This window comes from Oratosquilla oratoria, chromosome 2, assembly GCF_046742065.1.
Source record: "Oratosquilla oratoria isolate Oo_2021 chromosome 2, ASM4674206v1, whole genome shotgun sequence".
Lineage (NCBI taxonomy): Eukaryota > Metazoa > Arthropoda > Malacostraca > Stomatopoda > Squillidae > Oratosquilla > Oratosquilla oratoria.
This window is the reverse complement of record NC_134778.1, coordinates 35,773,134-35,785,034: the sequence shown is the minus strand read 5'-3', so window position 1 is coordinate 35,785,034 and position 11,901 is coordinate 35,773,134.

Here is an 11,901-nt window from a genome sequence, read left to right as displayed (position 1 = left end):
CTTCATATTAGGAGACGAGAGCAAGAGCGTTAGCAATGTTACGGTGATAAAGTCAACATAGGTAGTGACCATAGAATGGTAGGTTGCACAGCTAAATTCAATTTCAGAGCCGAGAGAATCAAACTAGTTTTAAGAAAGAAAATCAGCCATGCAAAGGTTAAGGATGATATGAATAAATTTCAGTTAGAAATTAAATATAGATTCGAAGCTCTAAGATCCAACGAGGACACCGTGGAAGATATGAATTTAAATTTAGTGAATATCATTAGGGAATCGGCAGAGAAATTACGAAGTACAAAAACTATTAAAGAAAACAAATAATCTAAAGCTACAAATGACCTAATTAAAAGAAGGACCATGCAGATAAAAAACAGGAAAAACGAAATAGTAAGTGTAGAACTGAACAAGTTTATCAACAAAAGGCAAAGATCAGAGAAAAGAAAGAGAAACATGGATGAAATAGAGGAAACTATTCGGAAAGGCAAAAGTATTAAAGGGACCGAGCGCAGACATGGATAAATTATTAACTGCAGAGACAGAATGGTAAAAAGAGTAGAAGAATTTTATCAAGAGCTTTACTCGTCGAAGACCGTAGTTGACTCAGTAAATTCATCTGTAGACGTTAGTAGTGTACAAGAGATTACAAAGGAAGAAGTAGAATTTGCTCTAAAATATGAAACGAGGAAAAGCACCTGGGGAAGAGGGTATATCGGTAGATCTGTTGAAAGACACAGGGGAATTAGTTCATATTAAGTTAGTTCAGTTGTACACCCAGTGCTTACGTCAAGAAAATGTTCCTGAACCGTGGTGCAATGCTATAGTTATTTTGCTTCACAAAAAATTAGACCAGAAGGACCTTAGTAACTATCGACCGATTAGCTTGCTATCAAATGTATATAGATTATTCTCCAAGATCCCTACAAATAGACTAAGTCAAATTTTAGAAATCAACCGAGAGAACAGGCAGAATTTAGGAGCGAATATTCGACTATAGATCATTTGCAGGCGATGAATCAAGTAATCAAGAAAACGACAGAATACAATATACCTCTGTTTAGCTTTTGTAGATTACGAGAAGGCTTCGACTCGGTAGAACAAGTAGCAGTACTAAACTCGTTACGCAAGCAGATCGTGAGGGTTTTAGAAAATATTTATGCGAAAGGTACCACTATAATTCGACTACACAAAGATACAGAAAATATCAAGATTGAGAAAGGAGTACGGCAAGGCGATACCATTTCACCCAAATTATTTACAGCTTTTTTAGAAGAGATTTTCAAAATGTTGAGTTGAGAAGAGAAAGGTTTGAAGATTAATGGCGAATATTTGAACCACCTAAGATTTGTAGATAACATTATTCTTATTTCAGAATAAGCAGACGACTTGTAAGATATGCTGAGTGATCTGAACTAGGAAAGTCTCAAAGTAGGTTTAAAAATGAATAAGAATAAAACCAAAGCAATGTTCAACACGAAAGTTCAAAATAAAGAGATTATTGTCGATGGTGAGAGTCTTGAAGAATTTGAGGAGTATAATTATTTAGGCCAGATGGTGAAAAAGACGAAAGGTTATGATAATAAAACAAAAAGACGTATCACACACACACACACACACACACACACACACACACACACACACACACACACACACACACACACACACACACACACACACACACACACACACACACACACACACACACACACACACACACACACACACACACACACACACACACATAAATTTGTATTTCAAGAACTGTCTAGTTTTTGTAACCGGGATTTATTGATAATGGGTGATTTCAATTTTACTGATATTGATTGGATAGTCATGGCCATATAGGTAGTCGCTTGATTGATTTTCTTGGTGACAATTACTTGATTCAGCATGTAAGAGAGCCCACAAGATATGGAAACTTACTCGATCTATTGATCACTAGCCACGGAAGCATGGTAACTGATGTAGAAGTCGGTGAAACTGTTGCAAATAGCTATCACAACTTAGTTAGACTCAAACTCCTAATTTTTTTTTTAGAATAGATTCTTGTGTTTCTAAAATACCCGATTTCAGTAAAGCTCAGTTCATAGGACTACGTCAGGAGCTTCAGCTTACAGATTGGGAGGAAAAATTAAGCGAAAGACCTTTAGATCAGATGTGGGAAATATTTCAAAATACGCTCACTAAGATGATTCATACTTACATTCCTTTTAAGGACAGACGTCCCCCAAATCAGGCTCGCCCAAAGTGGCTCGACAAAGAAACTGAAAAAAGTATTGCTAAAAAGAGACAGGCTTATAAGAAATATAAGGGCTCGGGTGCATCTGATGACTATGAAAGTTATGTATCAATATAGAGAAATTTGAAAAAGGCAAAAAAAAAAAAAAAAAAAAAAACAACAACACGAAAATACGTAATGAACATCGCTAATAAATCCAAAGAGAATCCCAAAGAATTCTATAGTTACATTAGAGATAAAAAGGTTGTTAGGAATCACATTGGTCCACTATTATCTGCTGACGGTTAACTTGAATATTAAAATAAAGGAATGTGTAATATTTTAAACAATTATCTTAACTCAGTATTCGTAAACGAAACACCTCAAAGTGAACTCCAAACTGACACCTGTGAAAGGTGTAGGGTAAACTTACTCACGTAAATATAACAAAAGAAAAAATTAAAAGGTGCATAGAGTAACTCAAAGTTAATAAAACACCAGGGCCTGATGGTTGGCATCCAAGAATCTTAAAGGAAATGGAAAATGAGATTGTTGTTCCATTAGAAATTATTTTCAAGAAATCCATCATATCCGGAGATGTCCCAAGAGAATGGAAGCTAGCTAACGTTACTCCCATATTCAAAAGGTGACAAAAAGGTGACAAAAAGAAACCAAATAACTATAGGCTTATAAGTTTGACTTCAATCATAGGAAAAATAATGGAAACTATCATCAGAGATGCTATCGAACATCATTTAAAAAGTAACCGTTTGATAAATGATAGCCAGCATGGTTTCAGACGGAAACGTTCTTGTGTGACTAACTTATTCGAATTGTACAACACAGTTATCTCGAATTATGACAAAAGAAACAATATAGATTTAATATATCTAGACTTTGCAAAAGCTTTTGATACCGTCCCCCACGAAAGATTACTTACTAAATTAGCTTCGCACGGAATAAGTGGTAGCTTATTAAGTTGGACTACAAATTGGTTTAATTATCGAAAACAGAGAGTTGTTTTAAATGGAAAACTTCTAGATGGAAAAATGTTACGAGTGGAGTTCCTCAAGGTTCCGTTCTTGGGCCACTTCTATTCATAGTATATATAAATGATATAGACCATGGACTAAAATCTACTGTTTCCAAATTCGCTGATGATACAAAGCTGTGCGGAATGGCAAATGATCACTTAAACCAATTAGATATTCAAGAAGATTTAGATAAATTACAGCAATGGTCTGAAAAGTGACTAATGAAATTTAACACAAGTAGATGCAAAGTAATGCACATAGGTAAAAATAACAGTAAGTATGATTACAAGTTATTTGGAAATTCGTTAACAAAAGTGAATAATGAAAAAGATCTCGGCGTAATTATCAGTAACGATCTCAAATCATCCAAGACTTGTGTATTGCAGCCTCTGAGAAAGCAAATAAGATTCTGGGACTGATTGCGCGATCTTTTGATTTCAAAAGTCCATCACTCATTAACAAGCTATATAAATCGTTAGTTCGTCCACATTTGGAGTATGCTGTTTCCGTATGGTCACCCAATCTCATTAAAGACATTGACAGACTGGAGAAAGTACAACGGCGAGCCACAAAACTGATTCCAAATATCAAAAATAAATCATACGAAAATCGACTAAAACATATGAATCTGTTTTCCCTAAAAAAGCGTAGACTCAGAGGTGATTTGATACAGGTCTTTAAAATTCTAAAGGGAATTTACAACATCAAAAGTGACCAAATTTTCACATTGAATGAGAATCAGATAAGAAACAATGGTCTCAAACTGTCCGGAAATAGATTCAATTTGGAAGTAGGTAGAAACAACTTCGCCAACCGTGTAGTTAATGAATGGAATAAACTTCCTGCACAGGTAGTGCAATGTAGTTCAGTTCGAAGCTTTAAGAATCATTTAGATAAACACCTAAGCAAGATGCTGTAATGATTATAATTTGTTTTATATTATTTGTTTTTGTTTTGTTATCATTTGTCTGTTTGATTTTCATTTATTATTAGTTATATGTCAATTTATTATTATTTACTATTTACCTATTTGTTTATCATTTAACTATACATATGCATTTATTTATGTATTTTATTTGTTATTTACATTATTATAGTTTTTATTTATTCATTTATTATTATTATGATTTTTTCGCATCCGACCTAGATATGGACCAAAAGGTCTCCTGTCAGCATGCTCCGACTTTGTAATCCTTTGTAATACACGTGGATTTAAAAACGACAGCATTGTTGTAGTTATTCAGTTTTTTCCTCGTATTCTCGATTTTCCTTACTAGATATTTGCCATCAACCGGGTGAATTGAAACTAAATCACTGTATTCTTCCATTTCTTTCCATTATTTGAGCTCAACGTTTCGTCTTAATGAAGACATTTTCAAGAGTTAATTGAAATAAAGAAAATACATAATTACAGTTATGGTGACAAAATTACAAAAGTTACATAAATACAGTAGTGGTGACAATTGTGTGCAAGAACAATACTAGTGAAATATGAGGGATACAATATGAATGCGAATAAATACGATGACAATGGTGCAAGAATAATTACATTTAAAGGGATGGGAGAGAAAAATTACAAGTCGGGGATGACAGATATATATAAGCCTAAGGTCAGGTAGTCTGACAGTGGGATCTCAGAGGTCACGGGGTAAGGGGGTTTGGGGGTTGGGGGTTAGGCGGGTGTGGCTACCGTAGGGAAGAGGAGGAGGAAGGGGTGGAGGTGGAAGGGGAAGAGGGGGAGACAAGGAAGAAAGGGGGTGGAGAGAGGGAGGAGTGGGGTGATTTTTGTTTCTATACAATGGGATAGTGGAGATCAAATTACTTTGGATGTTAATGACTGGAGCTTTGTCTCTAATATGAAAGGCTTCGAACAATTGTAGCCTTCTAGGGTCATCACTCGTTCCAATAATTTTGGTGGAATTAATCAATTCATCTCTTCTGAGTACAGCGTTGTAGAAATTCTTATGATGTTCTTTGATTGCTTCCTCCTATAGATGTAATGATAAGTGACGGCTGACTTTACATCTAGTAAAACCAGTGTAGGTATGGTTAAGAGGCTTACAATCCTCTGAAGAGCAAGTATATTGGTATACTACTTTGGTTCTAGTGAGTTGTTCTTCATGATCAGAGAGAAAGTTCTGGGATTTTTGAAGTAAATGAGAACTCTGGTTTTGTTGTTCTCGCTTGTAGGGAGGCGATTCCTTTGGATAATATCTTTGATGATTTTTTATTATTATTTTTTTTAATTATTAGTAAAGGTGTTTTGGTAATATGTGTTGATGTAGTTATGATTTTGTGGTGCTTTGATTGTGAGATATGATTCTAGCCTCTTGTTGGTAATAGAATCAAAGTCGGTTATAGAGTACCCATTGTTTGTGAGCATTTGTCTAAGGTGTTGAAGCTCACTGTGTAATGCTTGCCACGAGCAGCACACTGTAAGAGGCCGGTAGATGTACGAATGCTAATCAGGTTAGGAAACACATGGGTATTGAAATGCTGAGTCAGCGAGTCAGACTCGCGGTAGCTCGGCATCAATGTTTTATAAACAAAGGTTTGAGGCGCGCCGTTCTGTCTGTATAAACACGGCCGGTGACTGTTGGTAATAATCGCTGATGTAATCAAAACACTATGAGCGCAAGTTATTTTCGTTTGACTAATGCTGAGGTAAACGATATTGCTTGTGACATTGTAACGGCTTTCCGGATTGGAGAAAAGGTGGAAGAGAAGGAAAAGTTATTGGTGCATGAATTCAAAGTCACGCCCATAAGGAGTGACATTTATTTGAGAAGTCAGAGGAGATTGGATTAGAAAAATCAGTGACGTCAGACGAAGGTGGCTTGGCGTATAGGAGAGGGATCTCTTAGGCAGACGAGGGAGAGAGATCCTGAGTGTAACCAAGACAGTGTAATTATAGTGGAAAGAAAAGAAAAACTAATCAATTTTCCTTAACCTCAGGACTGGCCTGAAATACATGAGAAATACAAGGCATGGGGCCTAATGAATAAGACGAACTTGGATAATAGTGAGTCAAACGTAACGAAGGCAAGGGGCCTTGTGAGTGGAATTACGAACTTATAGAAGTGTAAACGGTCGAGGACCGATAGTGGTGGTGACAGTCGTGACAGTGGTGACAGAGGAGGTGAAACACAGCGATATGGCTCTTTTTACATAGGCTCTTACGTATGTACGCGTGCGCTAAATCACAATAAACACGTGATTCACAATATATGCAAAAAAAAAAAAAAAAAAAAACACTGAAAAAAAAAACCCGAACGTTTTCGTCTATTAAAGTCTTGAATAGAAACTCACACACACACACACACACACACGCACACACACACACACACACACACACACACACACACACACACACACACACACACACACACACACACACACACACACACACACACACACACACACACACGCACACACACACGCACGCACACACACACGCACACACACACGCACGCACACACACACACACACACACACACACACACACACACACACACACACACACACACACACACATATATATATATATATATATATATATATATATATATATATATATACATACATGCGCACACGACTCGGTGGAGCGGTTGGTAGAGTCTCCAAGTAGCACTACGGCAGTCCGGGTTCGAAGCCTACCCAGGGCTGAAATAATTTCAGTATCACTGCGCTTCGAGTCGTTACTTCAATTCTTGTGGGCAGGGAGTTGGGTGTGTGCGGTCGAGAAAGGTCACAGCATTATCCACAGATCGGTCATACGAGCTCTGAGCTCTCTTCCGCGAGGGAAATAGCTGTCGGTCACGAGTCCAACACGTGATCCAAAGACCATGGTGAACACACACACACACACACACACACACACACACACACACACACACACACACACACACACACACACACACACACACACACACACACACACACACACACACACACACACACACACACACACACACAAGGGTGTCGTGCCTTCCCCTATGTTTATGTTCTCCATCATCCAAATCATTTGTCTAAAATTCTTATCAATATATATATATATATATATATATATATATATATACATATATATATATACATATATATATGTGTGTGTGTATTGGCTGCATGTTATTGTGGCAAAGTGGCATGCAGTTGATACTTTAGGGTCTATATGGGGCGCCACTACGGACCAGAATCACACATCATTTTGGCTGTGATAGAAGAAAATTCTGTTCATAGAGAAATGATGACACTTTTATACTACGACTGTCCCTCCGTTATGCTGTCACCCAACCCCTTATTACTGTCCTGTACATTTTCTCTGAATATTCATTTCCTTTTTCGCCTACCTTCCCTGTGGTGGGGGAAAAGAATACTGCCACCAAGTAATTCCACTTGGATCGTAAGAGGCGAGAAGAAAGGGACGGGGATTGGGACTAGGCATCTTTCTCCTTGTAGCCCCACAGGAGACATTCCTAAAAGAAAAAGCAAAGGCATACGAGGGTCTGGGAGTTTTCCGACCAGCACCCTAAGGTTTGGGTCTTTTAATGTTCGTGGATGTGGTACAGATGAGAGTAAAAGGGAAGAGATAGGTAGTATGTTTGTGAGAAGAAAGATGGGTGTGTTGGCTTTGAGTGAAACTAAGCTGAAAGGGAAGGGTGAGTGTAAGTTTGGGAGTGTAAGTGAGAGGTTATCAGGAGTGAAGAGAGGGCGAGGGAGGGAAGGGGTGGCTATACTAGTAAGTGAAGAGATAGGTAAACGTGTAGTGGAGTGGAAGGAGGTTTCCTCAAGGATAATGTGGATGAAGGTGAAACTAGGAAACGAGATGTGGGTTTTTGTAAGTGCATATGGGCCTGGCAGTGAGAAGAATGTAGAAGAAAGGGAGGCTTTTTGGATAGATTTAAATGAGTGCATAGAGGATTTAGGGAGAAATATCAATGTAACAGTACTGGGAGACCTTAATGCTAGGGTAGGAAATGATCCAATTGATGGAGTGGTTGGGAAATGTGGCGTTCCATGAAAGAATCGTAGTGGAGAGTTGATGGCGGAAATGTGTCTAGAAAGAGAGTTGATGATAGCAAATACAGTGTTTCGGAAGAAAGTCAAGCATAAGTACACATGGGAGAGGGTGGTGGATGGAAGGGTGGTAGATAGAGCGTTAATGGACTATGTAGTGGTAAATAGGATTATGATAGGAAGAGTTAAGGATGTACATGTGCTAAGGGGAGAGGGTGGGGGAATATCAGATCCTTTTTTGGTGGAAGGTAAGTTGAGAGTGGAGGATAGATGGAGAAAGAGGAAAGGGACAAAAGGTAGGGAGGTGCTTAGAGTGAACTATTTAAATGAAAAGGAAAAGGAGAAGGAGTACAAGAAGAAGCTGAAGGAGGAGTGGGAGGGAGTGAAGGATAGAGTAGAGCTAGGTGTGGAGGAGGAATGGGGATGGTTCAAGGAGGGAGTCACAAAGTGTGCAAAGATGGTGTGTGGAACAAGGAGGGTGGGAGGAAATAGAAGAAAGGGTAGTGAATGGTGGGATGAGGAAACAAAGAAGGCTGTAGAAGGGAAGAAGCGAGCTTTCACAGATTGGTTACAGAATAGGACGAGGAAGTCATATAAGAGGTACAAAGAAAAGAAGAGAGAAGTAAAGCAAAAGGTAAAGGAGACAAAGAGGAGAGCAGATGTGAAATGGGGTAAGAGTATGACAGAAAATTTTGAAAGTAATAAAAAGATGTTTTGGAAAGAAATTAAGAGAGGAAGAGGAGGCAAATCAAGTAGAGAAGAAAAGGTAAAATGTGCAGATGGAGAGATGATAATGGAAGAGAAGGCAGTAAGGGGAAGATGGGCAGAATATTTTAGGGAGTTGCTAAATGTGAAAGAGGATAGGGAGGGAGAGAGTTGCAGTGGAAAATGCTAAGAAAATGAGAGTGACGAGTGAGGAAAATGGAGGAGAAATAAGGAAGGATGAAGTGAAGGCAGTTGTTAAGATGATGAAAGCAGGTAAGGTACCTGGTCTGGATGGATGCCATGCAGAATGTCTAAAAAAAGGAGGTACAGTGATGGTGGACTGGCTGGTGAGGTTATTTAATGTTTGCTGGAGAGAGGGTAGAGTGCCGGAGGACTGGAGGAGTGCCTGTATAGTTCCTCTTTACAAGGGAAAAGGGGACAAGTGTGAATGTAGTAGTTTCAGAGGGATTAGCTTGTTAAGTGTGGTTGGGAAGGCTTATGGGAGGATCTTGATTGAGAGGATTACGAGAGGAACAGAGGGAGGGACAGTGTAGATTTAGGAAGGATAGAGGTTGTGTAGATCAGATTTTTGTGGTAAGACAGATATGTGAGAAAACTATAGGAAAGGAGAAGGATGTTTTGTGGGCTTGTATGGACCTGGAAAAGGCTTACGATAGGGTAGACAGAAAGGCACTGTGGGAGGTTTTGCGGATATACGGAATAGGAGGAAAGCTTCTAGGAGCTGTCAAGAATTTTTTATGAGAGTAGTGTCAGGATTAGAAATGGAGAGAGTGAGTGGTTCGAGGTAAAGGTGGGACTTCGTCAAGGATGCGTTATGTCACCCTGGCTGTTCAACTTATACATGGATGGGGTAGTGCGAGAGGTAAATGCAAGGGTAGTGGGTCAGGGATTGGAGATGGTTAAAGAAAATGGAGAAAAATGGGAGGTGAGCCAGCTGTTGTTTGCGGACGACTCTGCGCTTGTGGCAGGATCGGAGGAGGATTTGAGGAAGTTGGTGACAGAGTTTGGGAGAGTGTGTGGTAGAAGAAAGCTGAAGATAAATGTGGGTAAATGTAAGGTGATGAGATGTACAAGGGGTGAAAATGACAGTAGTCTTCAAGTGAGCATTAAGGGAGAGCGACTGGAGGAAATGGATAATTTTAGATACTTGGGTGCAAATGTGGCAGGAAAAGGTGGAGTGAAGGTGGAGGTAGAATGTAGATTGAGAGAAGCGAGTAAAAGCCTTGGTGGATTAAAAAGTGTGATGAGGAATAGACATTTGGGAATGGATGCTAAGAGGAGACAATATGAAGGAGTGATTGTGCCAACAGTACTGTATGGAGCAGAAACCTGGAACATAAGAGAGGAAGAGAGAAGGAGTTTGAATGTGTTTGAGATGAACTGTCTGAGAAGTATGATGGGGGTTACTAGGCTGGATAAAGTGAGAAATGAGGAGGTGAGGAGGAGAACAGGGGTGGAAAGGGATTTGGGAGATAGGGTTGATGAAAGAGTATAAGGATGGTTTGGACACATGGAAAGAATAAGTGAAGAAAGACTAGTAAAAGAGGTATGGAAGGTAGATGTGGGGGGAGTGAACATGAAGGGACGTCCTAGGATGAGGTGGATGGAAGGGGTGAAGGGGGCGCCCCTTTGGGGAAGAGGGGAATGTCTATTGAGGAAGGACGGGAGAGGACAGAAGACAGGGGTGAATGGAGAATGGTTGTATATGGATGATGTTGTGATGCATGAGGTTGGATGGGCGGGGGATGGGGGTGAGGTAGTATGTATGAGAAAAAATTGACGCAGCCCGAAGGGATTTCTCCCTGTCTTCTCCTTTATGCATGGGGGGACGGAGAGGGGGGGGTCATCGATTTAATGAAGCGGCTTTGCTGTGGATGTGCTGTGTCTTTTGACGCTGCTTCTGACTCAGGGCAGTGGACAAGGTGCAGGGATGACCCGTCATCCAGGAGGTGCTAAGATAAGAGGGACGGTGGAGGGGTGTGGAGTGTATTCAGGGATGGAATGGGTGGGAATGATTTTATGCCTTTTCCTTTTTGGCTACCTCCCTTGTAAGGGGGAAAACGCCTTGGTATATGTATGTATGTATGTGTATATATTCGAAAATAACTGGAGTCCAGGAACCATTTTATGGAAGAAAGTATACGCTGGACTCGACGTTCGTCAATTCATTCCGACGTTTCGAACCCTGTCCGGGGTTCGTCTTCAGGGTAATACAGTGGTAGCCATAGGAAATGTACATAAATAGGGTATACCTGGTACACTGGGACAGGTCTTCCCATTAACCGTTAAATTCCAACACCGGTAGAACATATCAAAAAACACAAATGAAAAACAAAACAAAAATATTAATAAAACTATAATACAAAATGTGCAATGTTTTCTTGTTTATTTAATGTGAACTCCTTTTTGCATGCTTATTTTATTGATGGGTTATACGTTCTTCTTCTTGTTCTGTGACAATGCATGCTACGCGTGACATTTGTTCCACGGGGTGCATTGTGGTGCGGGCCCATCGGCAGCGGGTTGAGTTATCACAGCCATCACTGTATTTCATATATATAAACTAGTCAGGAATATACTCAAGACTAAGACTCCTGTGTTTCCTATTCCGCTTACATCAACCTGTCAGAATGTCTCAACACACACACACACACACACACACACACACACATATATATATATATATATATATATATATATATATACATATATATAAGCATGCCACATATGTGTGTATATAACACACATACATATACATATATATATATATATGTGTGTGTATGTTTATATATATGGAGGGGAACAAATTAAACTGTATGCAAGAAGTTCAAAAAAGATACCTCAGCTCATGACTGTCAGAATGCGTTTCTTTAACTCCACTTGTATATATATATATATACATATATATATATA